This window comes from Prorops nasuta, unplaced genomic scaffold, assembly GCF_024137725.1.
Source record: "Prorops nasuta isolate Cenicafe-Biocafe unplaced genomic scaffold, Cenicafe_Pnas_1.2 PNAS00019, whole genome shotgun sequence".
Taxonomy (NCBI): domain Eukaryota; kingdom Metazoa; phylum Arthropoda; class Insecta; order Hymenoptera; family Bethylidae; genus Prorops; species Prorops nasuta.
In genome coordinates, this window is record NW_027116816.1 from 533,978 (window position 1) to 556,131 (window position 22,154).

General features: G+C 41.0%; 1 protein-coding gene across 3 annotated transcripts in view; it reads right to left on the reverse strand.

The window, feature by feature from the left end:
- The window catches only part of Rbp6 (RNA-binding protein 6), a 509,520-nt gene that overhangs the window by 482,414 nt on the left and 4,952 nt on the right, over positions 1-22,154 (reverse strand). The window lies entirely within an intron of this gene.

Below are 22,154 nucleotides of genomic sequence, written 5' to 3' on the forward strand. Positions count from 1 at the left end.
ACAATTATAAAGGGCTGTAATGAACGGAAAACTGTAAACAGAAGTGGAAGAAGAGCAAAGACAGCGAGAAACAGCCAACACGATACTTGAAAGTTTCTCGTGACGTAGATGGTTTACGTTGCTGCATGGGTGGGCAGGGAGAGATTGGAGGAGGTGGAACGCGTTGTTCGCGTTACGTCGCGGCGCGACACGTCACGCCACGTGAAAATCTATATGCGACGCAATGCAAGCAAGCCAAATGCAATGCAACGCACACTGCAGCTCGACGCAATGATGACAGAGCTGTAACACGCGACGATCGATTACTTACACATGTGACATTCTTCCTCCTCGATGCTGCACATGGTGTGCGCTCGCACACCACTCTATAAACCGATATATTCACCCTCCCCCCACTCCCACTCGTCGTTCATTACACGCACAAATTAAACAATATTTTACCCCAATATCACGATGAATAAAATATTACAAAATAAAGAGCAAACGTCACTTTTATAAAGCCTAACGATAATGCTGCAGGAATTTGTTGAGAAAAGCTCGAATTAATAGAGCTTGGCATATTGCGGAAAGTAAAAAATAGTTGAGGTGTCAGGTTCGAAGCGAAGTAAGATTGCGTGAACTTTTATGCTGATTTTTGGAGCAACGTTGTTTCATCAATTTGCAATTACCAAAGTATATAGCGCACTGCGCGCTCTTTGGCCATTCTCGGGAGATCGCAAAGGGGATGAGGACCGAGGCGAGGCGAGGCGAGGCAGGATAAAAAGGGAAGAAGGGAGCGAAGAGAGGAAAGAGGAACTTCTTAACGATTAGAAAATCGCTCTTTGCGTTTCTTTGGCAGCGCCATATGGCATGACAGCGCGCGTTCCGTTACACGTGAGTTCATGCCACTTTACGACAGCTCTCGACTAGCTAGCTCTGATCCCGAGCAACGCACACCTATACATACAAAATAGCGCCAAGTGCAAGGTTCCTCATCGTCACGCTCCAAACGCTATAGTACAATCAATCAAGCGATATACTTTGCTGCAGATTTTATTCTCCCTATGTAATTAAAGAATGTATATAAAATACTCGGTTTAGCGCCTACTCAAAAGTTGATTCAATATTCTGTCGCTTATCGTTCGATTTTCCATAAGCTTTTCGAGCACTTAATGAAAGGCGTATAAATGAAAGCGGAGAATCGCGAAATCTATATGTTTCGAGACAGATTTGATTGGAAATATGAAAAGGGAATGAACGAAAAGAGCTTAAAGCGGGAAATTCACGAAAATCCTGCAAAAACATAATGCAACCGGTCTCTTTCCAGATATACTGCAACAACTATTCTATACCAAGAGTAGTTTATTTTTTGCCCTCTTGCGTTTCGCAGCAACAGGAATAGCAATAGCTGCTGAAAATCTGAACACGCGCACACACACACACACAGTGTTTCCCCTATCGATTAGTTTGCTCAGTATTACGTAATGATATTAACACGTCGCTTACACATGCGCTCAACCACCCTTTCCCTCCCCCCTATCAAAACGAATGCATCTTCTCTCCTAATCAGATCCTTATAATTTTCATTTACATTCCCCCTTCACTATTCTACCGATCCTGTGACCTAAATATAGAGCACATCTTCCATACTGATTCGATTACTTAATATTACATAATGTAATTAACACGTCCAAACATACACTCATTCACCCTTCTATACAGCACCCCAGGCCAATCCTTTTAATTTTCTTTTACACTCCCTTCAGTTTACTCACCAACCAATCTTATCTCTGTTCACACATCCCGCGTGATGCTGATGTTCATCCCACAGGAAAGGAAATAACCTAAATTTTTGTAAAAATTAAGTAGCAATTTTTTGGCCATGCTGATAAAAGTTGCAAAAATTATTTTCTTATCCTATTTAAGGAGAGCTGAAATATATAGTTTATTCGGTAGATTTCATAGTAATGGAATTGCTTCTTGTTAGAGGGAGAATCAGTGATAGCAAAAGGGTTGAAAGTTGAGGAATTATTGAGGTCTGGAGGTGGCACAAGCACGCGTGCGGTAAATGCGCGGGCCGATGAATAAAGCTTTGCGAAATATAATGCATTTGACGAGAATGAAAGAGAGAGAGAGAGAGAGAGAGAGAGAGAGAGTGCACGAATGCGTGAGTAATGTAGTATGTGCACGGGTGGAACAGGCATCGCACGTCCGATTAACTCGACGCGTAAAAACTCTAATTCGATCATGTAAATTTACCTGAGATTTTTTATTAAAAATTATTCCTAAACGTTTCTTCCCTTTGCTATACATCGAGTATTTGTTAATGTTAGCACAGATCCGAGCATATTGAAAAATAAAATCTTAAATTGTTACGTTCGGCAAGAATGAGAGAAATCCTGTTTAAAGTAATAAGGATAGAGTTAATTATTAATTAAAGAATTGCTGTGAAAAAGACAAATGACTACGACTGAGAGTAGTAGTAAAAATCAAATTCTTGAATGAACCGTGATAATGAATTTTAACTGGAAATTGTAAAAATTAACTATATAGTTTGTGTAATTATACGATTTATATCTGGTTTTGTCCATGACATGTACGTAGGTAAAGATCTTCCTTACATTTGTCCCGAGTGGTATAAACAAGTCGTTAACTTTTTTAACCGCTGTGTGACGTTGGATACGCTGCATTGCGTCATGTAGCATTTTTTTGACACTGCTTCTCCAACGATTCGACACGTTTCTAATGTTAGATGCATCGAGTAAAAATAGATTTCGAAAATAGAAACACTATAATTTATCCGTAACGTCAATTACCCTTTCCTACAGCGAATTTCGGTCTTAGAAATTGATAGCTTCTGATCTAATATTAAATATTCAAAGTTATATAGAGACGGTAGGAAATTCCTTCAAATTACGCTAATAGTTTTGTAACAGCCAGAAATATTTACAGATATTGACGTTTTTATATCTAATAAATAAATGAAATTTGATATAAAACAGAGAAATGTCCATTTTGCACTAGAGATGATATTGTTGAAAAGCTGCGCAGACCGATTTTAACAAAAATCGGGAGAAAAAAAATTTAATTTGTATTCTAGTAAATTGCACGGCATTCTTTGTTAATTAGTTTTAGCCATTGTTTAAAAAAGCGATTCAGCATTTCAGTGTATATGTATAGATGTCTCGTTCGTCACTGTACGTGAATACTTTTAATTGGAAAAAGAGCAAAATGGTAGTTAGAGTTATTGCGTCTCTGTAAAAATTTAATTCACGAAAATAGAAAAATCTCTCCGTATCTCTGTGTGCGAGTTAGCTTTTCGTGCATTCTTTATTATTATATATATTGTTCAGAGATTTGCTTTTAATCTGCAGCTTTCATAAATCATTGCATAATTGGGTCAGACATACGGTTCACGGGAAACGATAAACGTGCAGAATTCCGATTAATTTTATAACACTTGCAGTTTTTCGCACTAAAATAGTTAAATTGCATTCTTGTGATTTGTGGAATCTACATAACTAATATCTAACAGACAGTCCACATTTATCTTGCACTGCTAGAATTTCTTCTAAATTAGATACAGTCGTAAATCATATTAAAGGATTTCTTATTGTATTTTCTCCAGTAAGAGGCTTATACTGTTGACGTCAAGCTGATTAATACTAACTGAAATTTGGTTCTCATCTCCTGATTAAACGCTGCGATTTTAAAGCTGAAACTCGGCGTTAAAGTCGAATCGATGATTCCAGAGTAAATTGCTAAAAATTTAACTAACAACTTAAACATATATTCACACGATACGACACGCGACGATTGCAGAAACTGCAGAACATTTCGTTTTATTAGTCAATCTGGATAGAGAACTGTATATCAATTTCTAGTGCAATATTTCATGAATTTACTTGAGAGACTTTCCAATATCGCATTTATATACGATATACATATATTTTGTTAAATAAATGTATAAGTGGTAAAAAGCGATCGATTGTCCCAAAGATGCATTTCAGCACAAGTAGTTGGAAAAAAATAGGGAAACTCAATGAGCTCGTATAGGAGGTCTTTCGTGTGAAGTTTGGGGTGAAATTGTGGCTCTGTTTCTCATTGGAATTTCGCCTACTCTCGATCTTATTTCCTTATTTTCAATTGAAAGTATATAGAGAATCGCGCAGGCTCTTATTGGCGGTGCATGGAAAACGTGGCCCATTTTTCCAAATAACAGAGCGCCTCGCATACATGCACACCAGAGAGCGAGTAGCGTATTTTGTAGAGATGGAGGCTTGCGCGGACGCCATTGAATAGCGCGACGCATTGATCGGCTTCTGGCCCATATGCACCTGCCTTTTTCTGGGTAGCTTCTTCCCTATAGCTTCCTTTTCCCAGAGATCCAGACAGTCCCTGCTCCCACAAGCCCCGCTACGTATACACTCTTCTCATGAAAAATCCACCAAACTCCATGGAATATTTACTATAATCGCTTAAAGTAAAGCCTATCGTCGATACCACCTGTACAGCCTCTAAACGTATATATATACGTAACTATAAACGCGCCGCGCGCGTCGATCTAGACGCATAAAATGTCGTAGTAAAGTCACACGCCACTTTCAATATAATCAACAAAATTCTATACCCTGCAGCGTACCGCCATAACTGTATCCCGTCCCGTACGTATTACGACCACCAACTTTTCGTGAAAATTAAAAACTAATCCATGTAACGTTACCACTGTACATACATATTTAAATGCAGAAATTTGGTCATTTTCTGCTCGACGTAAACATCGGTTGCGCGAGTGGGTGAGAAATGAGGTAGGATTAGTGTAGCTGCACCAAACACAATACATGCATATATATACAGCATATGATAGCTGAAAGAGGATAGGATAATTTCGGAGCATGAGCAGCACGTTTGTTTGCTCCCCATTTCGGTACTTTAGCGCACGCTTCATTCACTCTTAACGGCCCAATGGAGCAGTACATTGAAAAATTTCAACCTGGCGAGGAACTTGAAATTTTTAATCGAGCTTTTTACCCTCACCCTCGCCGCGCGCGCGCGGCGACTCTACTTTTCATGCTTTTTCGAATTTTCAACTTTGTTTTCCACCGAGGAGACACTTGTACGTAATTACACGCGAGCCGTACGGGGAGGAACGTGTGTCAAGCGCGGATGTTCGTACACCAAAATAGCACAGAGTATGCTTTATTTTTAAACGTTGCCCAGTAAATAGATTCCAGCAACATACTAAATGCCACGGAACGATATGTGCTACACGTCAGTTTACACGCAATTTCAGAAGCTTCTCTTCAAATTCTGACAAGACTGACAAAGAAAACCCGGTATATATAGCAATGGTAATCACGAAAAATTGTCAAAACTACAATGAAAACTTTTCTGCTGCAGTTGATACATGTATATTTTAGTGATAGTTGTGAAAGAAAAAATCATAAGCTAGGTTGTACAAAAGGAATGATATAAAAAATTGATTATCGATTATCACTGTAAAGAAAATAAAGAAACCCATGCAACGAGTGCATTGTAACGTCCTTTAAGACTTTCCGTAAGTTGCACGGACAAGAAAGAAGCGCAGTTATGTATTGCTGCAGCTTTGCGAAAGAAAGAAGGAAATTTTCTAACGTTTTCTTTGGACAGCATGGAATTTCGATTAAGCACAGCGGCCGCTGCAAAGCCGCAAATTTGTATACACGGGGGATTCGTCACAGCGCTTTTGCAAAGTTGCGCCTGACAACGTGGACTGCGATAATTTTAGATGCTTTTATGAACCGCAGAGCTAAAATTTATGTAGGCGCCCTGCAATACTTCGTTAGAGTAGTGAGAGTGTGAGAATGACAGAGTCAAGAGGCACGAGAGAGGGGGAAAAGAAGAAACGAAGGTGGATGCGAATAATGAAATAAAGCAGTTGCAAAGGAGTATAATGTAGAATATATATATAAGAGATTCTTCTATTTTTATCCAATTATTTCCCCGAGGCCCAAATCCTATCACTATCGCCACAAATGGTGCTGCCTCTCGCTTGCCTCTCTCTCTCTCTCTCTCTCTCCTCCCTTCCCCTTTCATTTATTTCTCACCCCACCCAACCCCCTTCTCCCCACTACTCTCACAGCGCGCATTTCTGCTTTTCTCCAAATTGCATCTTATACTCTCTTCTGGCTTTTCGTCTGACGAACTAAGTAGATTACTCAACAAGTGGCAGTCAAATCCTCTACGGGTGCAGGCCGTTACAGCTTTAGCACTGATATCGATCGACTACTTTATACCACTATTGAAAAACTGGTACAAAAAGTTCCTTGCCCGAGCAATCTCTCATTTTATATACGCATACGCGCAAGATAACTTTTATTTTATCTTGCGATCTCGTTGAAAATCAAATTTATCTATATATTCAAATCCAAATGGCTATGATAAGTTATGGTATAGAGATTCTCCTTGGTAAAGGAATAAGGCGCGCGTGCGTTCTTTATTCATTTGTGTATATTTTGAAAAGAGAAAATCTTTCGCTACAGCTAGTACTTAGGTACGAGAGGCGAAAAGGGAAGAAAAAAGAAAGAGAAGAATTTTTTCTGCTCCACGGCTACGCTCATTTTTCTGTTTCTTTTCAGGAAGGCTCCAGTCGGTTTCCCCGCAGGTTCTTCAGTCACAGCTATCTCTCGCTGCAGCTTAGGCCCGTCTTTTCCTCTCTCATTGTCTTCTTTTTTGCTTCCTCTCTCTCTCTCTCTCTCTCTCTCTCTCTCTGTGGACCCACTCCTTCCACGGACCTTCATCTTATTTCCCTTTGTCTCTCCGGCTTGCTAACACCCCTTGGCCCTACGACAGAGAGAGCGCCACTTTTTGCACAAAACTTCTTCCGGTACAGTCATCTTCAAGGGAATTCTCTAATATGCTAGCTTGAGAATGCTGCTTTGCGTTTCAGGTAGACATTTTGCTGAAACAGCGACTTTAACGATCCTTTGTTCCTATTCTCTCTTTGACAATCTTTCCCTTCCTTCCTCGCCCTCAAATTTGTTGTCTTTTCTTTCTATATACTGCGGTATATATACAAGCCCTATCACCAAAACAAATATTTTTCCACGTACTATACTCTACCTTCTGTCTTAAGCCTACGTCAAACATTATTCTTCAATTGGTATTAGTTACGGATAACGATACCTTTCGATCAAAATCTTTCCGAAGAATCCTGCACTTTTTTCCCAAACAACGTGTCTCTAACGTTCGATTGAACGATAGAGGCAAACTGCAACACACTACAAATCTATACATTATTCGAACTGGATACTATTAGAACCACGCAATGATGCACGAATGTGTGCTGTGGTGACCCTTAAACATAAATGATTCCCAAGACTCGTCGTTCACACATACACTGCAAAAATCTGACAAATGCAAGATGAAGAAACGTTTTAATCAGTGGAAAGTATTATAAGCATGTGCAATTTGGAGAAAATTGAGAAACTTTGCAATGATTAGATATAGAGAAAGGAAGGAGGGTGTTGGCTGTTTGGGGTGAACGAACTCCCAGGTTGCACAGGGTGGTTGGGTCGATGCATCACTGCGCTAAGTTAAAGCTTGCAGCTTTATAACGCGAGAAACGCTTATCCATGGCAAGTCGCGATAACGATTGATAGGTGCACAGCCTAGAGCTCCCGCTTTGGTCGACCGAGAGATCTCTTCTTCATAGGAGATAAGTGATTCTCTCATAGGGTAGAGCTAGGTAATTCTCTCCTCTGATACAGATAATGCTGTTCTGGAGATAGCAGTAATTCTCTAGCGAGCAGCCCCGTCCTTCTCTACTCTCCACTTTATTATGTCTCATGCGTGTAAGTATATGTACTACACGAAGAAAAATTTCCTCTTATCCCCCCCCCTCCCACCCTTCCTCTCTCTCCAACCCTATACCTCTGGATTCCTCCTGCATACACGCGAGCCTTCGGTGTAAAATTTTTTACTACTCTACCTCGATCCCCTCTACCCCTTGCTTACTTCCCCCTCATCCCTTATTTTCTATATCAACTCGAGCAGCACCGAGAAACAGATATACTTATAATTATACTGCCGAGGAAGAAATATTTATTCTCCTTTCACGTTTCTCTTTCAACGGAGATAAAACGGAAAAGCGAGTCGTCCAAGAGAAAAGTTGAATTTTTGAATAGCGTACTCCTCCTGCCTCAACTTATTTTCGCGTCTCTATATTCAGCGTTGACTTTATATTCGTACATTTTATCACCGGTCAATAGAGGCAATATTGGAAGATACGAGAGAAAATAAACCAGCGCTGGATGCAAGATTAAAGCCGACTGCCAATGCGAGCTGTGTGCCATACATACGGCGTACACGTACATATACATCATACGTATACCGACGTAAGCGCGCACCTACGGAAACACACACCTGCGAACTTTTGATCACCTTTTAATTTCAACTGTAAGTCCTTTTAAGCGATAAAAATCGTATATCTGCACGCGTGCATTAGGTACAACGACCAATTTGCCATTTCCCTCCCGTTCGAAAACAATTTCGTGACGTACATTCATTAAAAGCCTTTCCATGCTTACGTGAAATTTACTATTTCACGAGAGAAGCACCGTGCTTAAAAAAGGTGTGTCCAATTGTAAGTGCCAAGTAAAATCCAGCCTAGCGAACCCTTTTTTTTTTTTTTTTTTTTTTTTTTAGTATACAGAAAGTTCAACTTAACCTAATGAAATTATATGTACAATATGGTTATTTTGTCGCGACGTAAGGAATCAGTTTACGTTACGAGAAAAGAATATGTGCCAAAGTCGGAGAGAATTATGTGCTAGTGATGTTTCTCTCGGCGTAACAACTATAAGTATCCTTCGCGCACACACAGAGTAGTGTGTACTGTATAGCATTCTTACATTGCAGCTTAAAAGCTTGGAAAGGAAATGCGTTAGTAATGGCAGTGCTTGGACGTGGTTATAGCACGTGCCAGTGACGTCAGAATTGCGTGCATTAATGTCCATTCGTTATGAATAACGTTTTGTGTCAACATAGCGCCTGACATGACCTATATGTAATTATCGGTATAATGTATAGATGCAACTAATTTACCAATACTACACCAAACACTGTTATTTCTCTACTACCGAACACGAGAGACTCTATTCAGTTGCGAAAGAATATATGCTGCTTGTGTGAATCCACGAGTCTGTTTTTGCAAGCCAGAGAACCCAGAGGTACCTTTACTCGCGTTTCAAGTATATAGTCCATCTGTCATAGGTATATATACCTTGCACCGATAGCCTACATTCGGTGCCTTCGGTATACATTACTGTAACAGGTGCCCTTTAGTGATTTCTTTAAAGGTCAGTAAATACGAACGAAGCATTTGCATCGATGCTTAGCCTGCTGCCTCTCTCTCTCTCTCTCTCTCTCTCTCTCTACCGAGTTACATAAATACTATGTACATATATAGAGCTATTTGCGTAAATGTATTCTGGTACATCGAAGGGATTTATCCTTCGATGTTTCGTCAGGACAAAGTCGCGAGCGCCGTGAAACAATGAAAAAGCAAAATTGTACGATGGCACGGCGAACGTGGAAAGTTTGAAAATGACAAGAAAAATTATCTGGAAAACAGGATCTGAAGCATCCTAACAAGAGCAACGTTGATATAGCCGTAGAACGCAAGGATTTCCTGTACGAAATTGAAGTGCTATAGTTTCCAACAATGGCACTCGTATCGTTTTGCCCCCTTCTCTTCTGCTCTCATCTTCCGTTTGTCTCTTTCTCTCCGTCGCATACGCGGGCGCACGCATACGCGCAGAGACTCACGCGTATGTATATAATAGGAACAAGCTCTGACACACACACACACACACACACACAGAAACGCGCGGGTCTCTCTCCGGAATGAGCTTCCTCTTTCCTTTCCAACAATTCTCTCTCCATAGCCGCGTCTTTCTCTCCCTGCGCTGAAATTCATTCAACGTTTCCAATTAAGGGGTTAGCCCACTTTGCGTTCGCAGTGACGTGTGACTGGCTTGCGGATGCGCCGCACACTGGCGCTCGCGCGTTCTAGAACTTTGCTCGACCGGAACGCTTATTATTAAAGCAATGCTCGTACGTATATTAGCCTCCGCTTATTTACACGAGCTCGTATTTACAGCTTTTCCATTTTAGCATCGGCCACTTTCGATCAGGAGCTTTGCATCTTTAACGATTATTGATTTTATCTAGCGTGCTCTTTGAAATTCAGGCAAATATCACTCTGGTAGTTTCTGAAAGCTCTCTGCGGCTACCGTAAAATCGAAATGAGTCTAGTTTTATCTACCCTGCGAATATATAAGAATGAGTATAAGCATCGAGATGAGTCATACGCTTGAATGATATAGTCGAGGGATGGGTGCAAATTGATATTGATAAGACGAGGTTGTGGTAGTGGGGGTGGGGAGGAGGTTTGGAGGCTGATAGAGGTGGAGGGGAGGGGTGGCAGAGGGATTTATGAGAATTCGAAAATCTTGATGGCATGATAAAAAGTGGATGACGGTCGTAAAAAAAATAAAGCAGTGTCTACGAAGCTCCGTCGTTTGAGCGATGGCTCCGCGCGCGTTTGCCTTCGCAAGAGTTTCGTGGCTGCAGAATCGTCTCGCAGATAACTGCTTGTAACACCCTCGACGATGGCCCACCTTCTTCCACGCGCGTATCTCTCTCTCTCTCTCTCTCCTTTCATCCACGCAGCAGTCACCGTGACTGCGGTCTGTATATATATATATATATATATATATCTTTATGTACACATACGTATAGCATCGGTGCCTGCGTCCCTTCCAGCGTTTCCTTTTACTCGCGACTGTAACTCAACCTTCCTCAGCAACCAGTCAGCGTAAAAACCTATCATCTTACTCCCCCCTCCCACTAACCCCCTATCTGCACTCGAGTACCACTTCTTTTTTTTATCTCACTACGCCCGCGGAAAGTGCTCGTCCCATTGATGCTCCCGATATATGCAGGATATGGATTTTCCCGTGGAACCAATGCATCAACTTTGCCAAGTGCATCGCGCCATAAAAGCGTCCGGTCGCCCGTAAAAGTTCCTCGCCTCGCGCTAATTAGAGAGCTCGATGCGCAACGCGCGACGATACGCTATATATATATATATATATATATAGGTAGTACGTATACGATGAAAATACAAAGGTGTATCGTCACCGTGCAAATTGTAATCTAGATAGTCACGGCTGAAAACACGCGCGTTGACAATACACCAAGGTCGAACTCGTCCCAACCTATATATGTAGCTCTTCTCCTATTTCGAATATATATCTTTAGATTTTTATCGAAAGTTAAACGAACCCGTCTCGGAGAAATGTAACGCGCGTCATTATTCCGCTGCATGTGACTCGCGACGCGATTGCCGGCGCGGGCGTGGGACACCAGTGTGTATTCCGACTGTACAGGATACATATATATATATGTATGACAGTTGGCGGATGTGTTTAAAATTAAATATCCAGCAAGGCCAAGCGACATAAATAAACCGAGACGATCGAGTATCGGCAATTTGGTCAATGATTTACGATCGAGCGTGAATTTTTCAGCAGCACGAGAAGAAGAAACGTGCGTTTGGTAGAATAGGAGCGACACATCTGGCGCGAACGACGAGCACACCGGAGAAAAAGAGCCGCAACGAGCATGCGAGAGCAAGAGGTTTCGCGATGCACTCTCTCGCAGCTCCGAGCTCGCTGCTGTGGCCGCCTCGGTCGCTCCGTTTGCTTCTGCTCGGCTAAAAGAAGGGAAAACCGTGGCAAACGCCGGGCAGAAACAAAGCGAGAAAAAGAACGCTGCGCGAGAGGAGCAAGACTCTGTGGCAAAGACCGTAACTACTTACAACTGCCACGCTCGCTTCCAGCCAGATTAGCTATCGTCGATCGTGACACGGGTCAGCCTCGAGCCTCCTATGATTTTCCTCTCATTTCTTATACCTTTATATAAACCAAAGAGTCGAGCTACGGCAGAAAATAATCCCGCTGAAAAAGCAATATCGTAATACCTCCGACAACCAGTTTTATCGCCAAAAGCCCTTTCTTATAATTTCAAGCAAATAATTCTAATATCTTATGTATAAACAAGAGCGACTCGTATAACTTTATTTATCAGCCGCAATTTGCTCCTTTCGATTAAACTCATTTCCGATATGCACATTTCTTATCTCTCGTATTTAACATGGTTTTAGCGATAGGATTATATATTCCTATATAATTATGCAATTTTTACGTTTTTTTCACCCGATGACTAACGTGGCTAGAGTTTCTCGTGCATAGCCGGAAGTTATCATAGGCATCGAGACGAAAACGTTTGAATAAAGAATACGAATGAGCTGGCTGGAAACTGGTACGAAGACAAGTTTGATTTAATAAACGACGGGCGATGAAAGTAACGAGACCCTGCGTGTGCACGTACGCGTCAGCTGTATTGATATGTGGCAAATCAACTCCTAATTTATCGGTGCGCAAATTTTACGTACCACTGAACGCTTCATCTTCGAAAGTCCTGATTAATAAAATGCATCAACCTTATTATAAATATACTCGCACACTCTCTGCGACTTTCTCTGACGGATTACTCGATCCTCCAAGTAAATTGTATTACGCACCTCCACATTACGTATATTAAATTGACACTAACGCGCTAAGCATATCGCTGATACACATTTACCATATATATTCTCTCATCATTTACCCGATTCTTAAATAATAAAGGAGAGTATCGTATTGCAGGATTTTCTACATGTTAAAAGTTTGTCGAACAGCATACAAATGTATATATGCGTGCAGTGCTTGCATCAGAATATTTTCTTTCCATTCTTTGGAAATAATTTGTTTGATTTATCATCTCGATATACAAGGTATATGAAGCGTGCGTTGGCTAAACAAACATTAGGAAAACCATTGATAAAAGAAAATAGAAACATTATGCATATTGCAACAGTTGCCGGCTGCAACGTCCATTCAATGTTGGGATAGCCTGTGTGTATATGTATATACATACATATGGTTCATGCGTGGCAAGTGATATCGCATACAGTGATACTGCTCGTGCACAGATGGTAGCCATTTACGAGTTAACGGCTGCTTTGATAGAAAATTTTCATGCTACAATGCTGATAAGTTAGCACATTGGGATGCTTCTAGGAGCTAGACTATCTTAGCAGCTATCTTTGGTGAGTTTATCAGGCAACTTATATTTCAATCCAAAGTGTTGCTGCTGCCTGCTGCTTTTGAATATGCATGCGGCAATCGTTCGCACGGCCTACGAACATTCTTATCCCTCCAACATCTCGTTTCGCCCGAACAACACGCGTCTTGTGTTTATCCTTCGCTCCGTGGAACCGGCCACTTCCTTGCAAAAACCGATCCCACTCTGATGCCATTCCAATATTACACTGGTGACTCGCTATGGAAAACATCGCAAAAGTCGCACTAAAGTTTGACACGTGACCAAGAATAAGCTGCGCCACATCCTTCGAGTGGTTGTAAACCTTCGACGTGTCTCTCTCTCTCTCTCTCTCTCTCTCTCTCTCTCCATCTGGTATATACAAATATAGTAGTCGCGTATTAAAGAAATCAGTGTAAATAATAAATTGCACACAGGGATATGCGTGCACGCCAGAGGTTTTTACCTGCGTGAAGTAACGGTTATAATCGTCGTCCTATGTAAATAACACCTGTGCACACGTGTTTACGCTAGGCTGTACCTGCAAGATTCTCCCATGCAGCTGTCGTCACGCCTCTTGTCTTATCAGCCGACCGTTGTCGCAACATCGAACCAGTCGTTCCGTTCTTTTTTTCGCTCGATATATGCTAAACAATCCTCGCTTCAATCCACGTGTGTATAGCGCGACTCGAAACGAAATTATTGACTTTCAATAGAGGCATTTTTCCGCTTCGAGCTATCCAATTGGCCAAATGAAATGCACAAATTGTTATCCTTTTATGAAAATATCACTCTTCTCTTTGCCCTGCGAGCAGATAAAAACTAATAAATATTTGTTTCAGTGGAAAAGTCATGCAGTTGCTCCTACGCTTTTGCCATCGAAAGTCGCGTCATAAATAAACAACGCCAAATATGATTTTCTATTGACGTAACAACTTGTTCTCCACCGATCACTCGTCTGCAGTCGCACTTTTCCAACTGCCGGCATCGACGAAATATATACATGCACGTATAAGCATCCCTCGTCTTCGGAAATGAGTCTTGTTCATACGTGCATGTAGGATTAAGAAAAATGTACAAAATTATAAAATTGATGTAAAAGATTTGAAGTGGAAAGAAAGAGGAGGGGTAACAACGCGACTGGTTGGCGATTCTGGGTTTCTCTCGAGTGTTTTAAAAAGGATTGTCGCGTTGATTCGATTTGCTGTGTAGAAGTGCGGGATGCGGTAAAAAACGTGACGGTTCTTCGCACACGTAGAGTAGTGGCGAACGGTGTCACTGGAGAAAGAGAGAAAAACACGGAAAGAGGGGAGTGGTGGGGGAGCGGGGGGGGGGGGGGGAGTGACGTTGACCCCGCGTGTTAACAAATATCAGCGAGCTAACAAGCAAGTAGTCGACGGTGGATGCACGAGTATAGGAGGTATATAGCTGTCCGATTGGCTGGTTGGCTGAATGAAAATGTGCAGCGAGTTAGAGGAGAGTGCCGTAGGCAGAATTCACCGATCCATCGCGGTTGCCACTGCAAATAAATTAGGTGCCCCTTTCGACCTAGTTGCGTAATTAGAACCTTCTTTCCAAGGGGGATCGCCAGCTCACTCTGCTACGTTCCTACAACAGCTCCATACGTTATTAAAGTTGACATAGATTCACTTTTCCCTGCGATCGTTCCTCATCGCGAGCTCGGCTGGAGCACTGGACCAACTTCTCTCAAGCTTATCCCCCCCCCCTCACCCACTCTTTCATGGATACTTCCGCTGCTCCATCCCCGCCTTCTTTCTTATCCGCCTTCTCATGCCCCGTCTACCTGGTCAACCACATAATCGAGACCAAGGGTTACGACACACGGTAGGATTCTTGTAACCGTACCACCGAAGGTTATCGCTCTTCAATAACGCTACTCTATATGCACACGCAACACAGATATATATATATACTATATGTATGCTGCTCCGTCATTCGGACCAGCGCAAAATAACAAGCTGTATTTTGATTTCATTCGGATTCTCTCAACAGAATCACCGCTATGCACCGTGGAATGCATAAAAATGTCTTTTCGTTGTGTTTACGAGAGTCAACTGAATATTATTTGTTACCGACATTGCGAGATACCGATCGTTTGCTGCACTTTTCTATAAATCTCGCGCAAGGATTTATGGTCGTCGATAATTTACACGTTCTGCATGAGGGGGAGGGGAATCCTATCGAATGCATTGTTAATCGTATCAAAGCTGGGAGAAATAAAAAAGATGTTGCATGATTAAATTTTGCTGTTGTTGTGACATGGCACAAGTAGTTGCAATGATTCATTGCAAGTTAAGTGTATATACTTAAGTGCATGAATTTTCCGTTTAATTATTCGTACCTCCTATTAAATGTAATAAGGACATAACTTTGTTAACGCGCAAAGCGCAAGGTATCGTATAGTTAGGTGTAATTATCACGTGTTACGCTCGACATGTAACACAAGTCAGATGGTTATTCAATAACGAAGATAATGGGAGAGGTAATTTATACGATAGGAGCGCTATGGTACTTTGTATTTCCAGTATTGAACACTTTCAACGAGATCCTATAATTCCCTGAAAGAAAATTACAAAAGAAAATGTGAAGCGAGACACGGCGGGCTGCACATTGCGAGCACTAGGTGCTTCGTTAGTTTTACGTTAATATGCCACTTAACGTGGACCAAATTCGAGGCAGACCTACCTAACGTTCTATTTAAAAGGCACCAGAGCTTCTAAACACACCGCTAATTAATGTTGTTTAAGAACCACCGATGACGCATGCACCGCTGCCTGCAATTTCATACATTGCACGTTTTTCTTAATCTCGTCTACCACCCACATTGCCCCTAGCAACGAGACTATATCTCAAATATTTAAACAATTTTTATGCTATAGGGTGGAAAATAAGAAAGAAGTATAAATAAATCATTATAGGTTGATTGGAAAAATACCGTAGTAGCTGGGAATATTTTCCAAGAAATTTTCTTGGTAAAAAGGGCTCCCAATCAGAATCGCTCGTTAACGCTGCTTTCCCAAAAGACTCGTCAGCAAATTTTCACCGCCCACCCTCCACGTCCTCCCCTCTACCACTCGTACACACACGCGTGTACACGGGCACACCGACAGTTAGCATCTCTTTCTCGTTTCATCTTTCTATCCCTGCTTGTATTCCCGTTGGCCCATTAAAACGGTCGGTTGCAATTACGTTTAAAAATAGCGGGAGAATCGAGTAGGAGAGAGAGAGAGAGAGAGAGAGAGAGTGTTGCGCTCTACTATTGCATCAGACACGACGACGACGACGACCAAGCTGACGAAGATAAAATCAGGTAAAGACTCTCGACCTTCTGCAATTCATAATATCTTACGTTCGACTATTGGACCACCAAAACCGATAAGACTCCGCCTCGCTGGAGTGCACGACGCCAAATTTAAAATCGGCTTGATAAAATAATGACGGAGATTAGGCTTTCGGTGTCTCTCCATCTCCTGCTCCAAGTCCAATCGTGTTTCTCCAGATACACTTCTTTAATTGCAATTAAAATTTATGCAAAAATCGAGAGATACTTGTTCCATAGAAACCTCGTCTTTTTCACGAAGATGCAATAATTTATTATTGGACTTTATGCTTTTGGCCAATAGAGTGCTAGAGAGTCGAACGGAAATTGTCCATAAAAGGTGAAAGTAAAAAATGTTAGTTTTTACATTGCAGTGAGGAGGGAGATAGGAAGCAGTTCTTTTTCATTGACTTCTTGCGAACGTTAAGGCACGCCAGTTTATACCCTCAGGCGTTTCACACGATGCTGAACAACAATGGCCAATTGTTGAATCTATGTTCGTGAAGTGCAAAACAGTTTTCCAAGGCGCATCTAATGATGCTTGAATCCCCCTTGGCGCCTTTTTCGCTTCCTGCACAATTTCTCATCATATCAAGGATGAAAATACGGTTACTATTATCTTCGTTCCAAAGCCTTAAATAAAATATGTCAATTTTATATTATATGGAGATAATTGCGAATAAAATTATATAATTTTTATTCAAACATTTATGTGTATCTGCAATGCCCGACACGTACACATGCATAAATGGGCAACGAAATGGCAATGGTGATCGGGAGACAATGCAAATTATTAAAAGTCTATTGATTTATCAGAGTTCGCTTTGTTAAATGATGGTTAACCTATTGTAGAGCAGAATCACGTGTTTCTAGCGTAGTTGACATTTTAAGTTGCTTAAATGACATGGCTTGGGACGGCTCCAAACATACTCTAAATATTGTATCAGAGGGGTCAACGATGTGGAACCATGTGTTTCTTCGCACCATGTACTCTGGAGTCTGTGTAGTCACGCCTCAGCATAGGTTACGCTATAATTAATCCAGTATAAAGGTACAAAAAACATCAAACATTGAAGAACGAGACCAATAAAACGAACAATGCACTTTAAATCTATTCCGATCCATTTCGAGAATTCCTGAGATCCTTGAATAAATTGCTAAATTGTTTTATTTCTTTTTCCACTTTTTTGTTTCTTTGCTATCCTTTGCTCTTATTTCTTTCGATCAGACTGTATTACTGTAGCTAAGGTAAGCATGTACGTACGTATGCATGTGTGAACACATTTAGTTTTAATTCATTGATGAGTGAGCTGCTTAAGAGAGAGGATGGGCTCGCATTCCTTGATCATCTTATATCAATGTCAATGACAGATGTTGTGTAAAGAAATATATATCCCTACGTTGTGCGCTCTTTTCCAGTTTTATTTGTGATTACTTTTAATTGATATATAATAAAAGTGTATTTTAAAGAAAAAAAAGGGGAGGTGATATGAAAGTGGGACAAGGATGAGAGGGGGCATCCAATATCAAGAATAGCGTTCTACAGGCGAAGCGAAATAGCTCGTTTTAATTCCCAAACCATGATAGCGACAATCCAATTTATTTCCTGACTTGCACAGCAAAAAGAAGCGTACTGCGAAATAACGCAGCTGTGGTCTAAACCGCGAATATGATTTTTCAATACCGACAAAACTGCAATCGTGAAAACCGACAACGCCGAATCTCCAAACACAGCCTCATCTCGCCAAGCTATTTTCACGAATCGATAACTATCAAGAAAACTGTTATTCCACGTGCACGCTACTCCTCCCATGCAGCTGCATTAGCAGCACGTCATGGACGGATATGCAATTGAAAATAAAACCTATACTATAAAACTGTCCTCTTTGCACCAACCTGCAATGATTCTCCTCCTACCGCCCCCCCCCCCACCCTCCCACCTACACGCTATTCACTTCCACGACCTCTGTAAATAAATGCTTTATCGTGAACATTTTGCATCGATTAAAACTTAAAGTACACATTATAAATATAGAAAAACAACTAAATATTTTTGGGCATTTTTTGAAGAATTTTTTCTGCACACATTATCAATGTTAAGCTTAGGCATATTTATTGGAAAATATTTAACATAGATGCAGCAAAGCAAGTATTTAATTCTTGACGTTGAGGCGAATAAGATGTAATTAAAAGGCGTATTATGTTCTTCTCAAAGGTTATAATTTAGCTCAGAAGGTAAATAAAACTGTACTTTAAGTACAACTGACTGACACAAGCAACCAAGTGAAACGTGAAATAGAGTGCTGACTCAGTCAAAAGTGTTTCCATTTTAAGGAAGGAAATTAATAATTCCCTTAAGTTTCGCATAATAGGAGGAGTTAACAAGAAAAAAGATCCAGCGCTTATAGCTCTAGCATAATTCAAAATCTAGCAATTTGTTCCTTTATAATGCATGAAATATTAACCGTACTAACTTTTTCATAATAAACATTGTTATATTCAAGTTTGCTAAGTAAGGTAAGAATTAATGAGTTGTGATGCTTGGCTAACTATAGTCGGCTGAAGCTAAAGCTTCCTGAACATTAGACTTTTAGCTGTTCAAATAATTTTAATTCTATTTCAAGTTTTAGAGCCAATTGTCAATGATTTCGTGAATTCGAGAAATTGAAATGGGCAGTCTTTCAATTGCACGATTCAGTAAACAATGAATTAGGCGTATCGGAAATTTTATTATGGGTTTCACATAATATTGACAGTGCGGAAACGCGCGATATTACGTTCCGGACCACCTAATAGTTACATTAAACGTAATTGAGAGAAATGAAAGATTTTAGGTGTAAAGTCATCAGCGTTTTCCGAATTGGGGTCAGCATTCCAGCACTGATACGAACAAATGTATTAATAAATTTAACGAAGTTTAATTGGAATAAGTAATCGAATTTTTTAGTAACTGCTTTATTCAAAATCAAGGTTACAGCTTTTAATCATACGATGTATGTTGTTTCTATATTATTAGAGAAGAGAGACGCGTAAAATATTGATATGTGGTTATATTCATGGAAAAACTATTAAATGTTCGGAAGAATAATGGAAAATGAGACTAGTTTTAGAGTCCTTTGGAGGCCTGTGACAAAAATGGATTTATCACTATAGTACAACATGCTGAAAGAAAAATCGTTGCCACTGTTGAAAATTAAGAAAAACTAGGCCAATGAAATGTCGAGGAGTATCTTTTTATACTCAACTCCCTCTTTTAACTTGGTTCTCATTAAACATAATAAAAATGAACAAAGATAACATGTAGAACTGAAAAAATAAAAAGTCCTTGTGCTGTTTTAGCTTGGATCGAGCACGAAGAATTAATTGAGAGAAAATGAGAGTAAGAGGGATTTATGGATAAAGACAGAGTGAGAGGCAGAGAGAGAGAGAGAGAGAGAGAGAGAACGAATAAAGGGTATACAGAAAAGGTGTAAGTAGTAACAAAATAGGAGAGAGGAGGACAGAAATGCAAGGAATGGCGAATGACTTACGTAACGACGGCAAATAACGCTAATGAGCCTCTCCGCCTTTGCTCCCCTTTATTCTTTTCCAAGATACGCCCCATCGTCCTTCTCTTAAACTCACCTCACCTTATCTCCCTCGACCCCTGATCCGTTCTCCCCCCCTCCCCTCTCTCTCTCTCTCTCTCTCTCTCTCTCTGCCAGCTCTTTTTCCTTTTACTATATACTTTATTTGCACGTTAAACCTCTCTCATACTTTTCCAATCTCCAATATCCTCTGTTCTGCTTATCAATTAGGAGAACTGGCCAACGACACGTAAACGAAAGCTTATTTAGCAGCGATAAATAAAGCTGTCAGCTTTCTGTACAATCAACTAACTGCACATTCTTATCATGGCACTTGTTTAATCGATCTTTACGTAAACCACAATGAAATTCTATATAAAAGAGGGAGGGGAGAATAAAGAGATACGTAGCGATAAAAAGAGAGAGGGTGGGAGGGAGGAGTTACGAGCGAATAGCTGATATGCAAAGCCACAACGAAGGATTATCGATGGAGGAAAATTTGCGTTTTTCTGAAACCGGACGGTGCGACACGGCGCAACGAGGCCTTCGTCAAATAATCTTTTTCCTCGACTCGCTTCGATGCTCCGCGAGAATCATGACGAGTGCTCTTTCGTGACGAATGTTACGGAGCGAGGTTACGTGAATTCGCACGCACCTCTTACTCAGTCATTCTCTCTCTCTCTCTCTCTCTCTCTCTCCCTCCCTCTCGCCACCGTTTTACCACTGGAAGGGGCAAGGATTAGGAGCGCCACGTCCGTTCCTGCTACTTCCTCTCACTGCTCTCTACTCTGAAATATATATGAAAACTGTATAGATTTTACAAGTAAATAAAATAAAAAAATCTATTATGTATAGGTCGTTCAAAAATTATTTCCATTCGTTCCATCTCGAAAACTTTCTTGATCGGTCAAAAATTGACATTTTTCCAGCGAATAACACACAGGCTAATCATATACATAGATAAATCAGATACAAGTTGTGCTGCATTCTAAAAAAGCGCTGCAAAGTTTTTGGAAAAGTCTAGGGAGCAAAGAATGCTGGGCGGAATGAACAGCTGTGGAGCGGTAGAGGCGGAGGAAACGGTTCACGAATGGCGTGTCCATCGGTGCTGCGCGCGAGTATCATCAACGTACCGTCCTACCACGGAGTCACGATTAGATATCGCGAAAGACCCTCGCGGCACGATTCCTCGAAAGTAACCGCGCTGCTCGTTTCCGCGTAGCTTTCCACCGACTGATGCGATTATTGCAATTCGACTCACGCAACTCCAACTCCTTGCCGCCCACCTCCCCCTCCCCCCCCCCCCTCTTTCCTCCACCTACCTCCAACTCGCGATCGCTACTGACTCATCAAACTTATGAAAAAAAAGAACGCCAAGAAACATGAAAATTTAATCATCGAACGGTCCAATTATCGTCGCTTGCAATCAAATCCCTAATGAACGAGTAAAACATCGTTAATTTCTTATGATGTATGATCCTTCTACTCGTGCATATATACGTACCACCTAACACGAGTTTATCGTAGTCAGACCTCGACTTAAGTAATAGTGTCAACAAGTTTATCTATTACTCAATATCTCAAAGCGAGTCTTTTATTCTTTTACCGTAAATTTTTCTCAAGTTTTAAGTATAAGCGATTAAGCTGACGAGAGAACTCGGAGATGAGGATGAAGATTTTGGGCTTTTGATAAGCGATATCAAGACGATACGTTGTCGTCGTACGATAGACCAGCAACCTTCGCGGGCTTCGATTCAACAACGCTTTCCGACGAACCCTCGAGGAATCTCCGAGCTTTCTTTTCCACTAGGTCAGAGATAGCGTGTGTTGGTACGTCAACTCATGCTAATTTCTCTTCTTCCTCCTCTTCTTCGTGTCTTTATTCTCATCAGCTTCCTTTGACTGGCCAGTTCAACCATCAGCGAAGCCAGTATACGACGATTCGCGTGTTGCGGCATTATTTTCTTGTCCTCCAGTGTTCAATACATAGTTAGACATCTCTGTTTCCTACACTCGATATATATATACCATACATATACCCACCGCTAAATGTATTAGTTCCAGCTATCTAGTTCACAGTA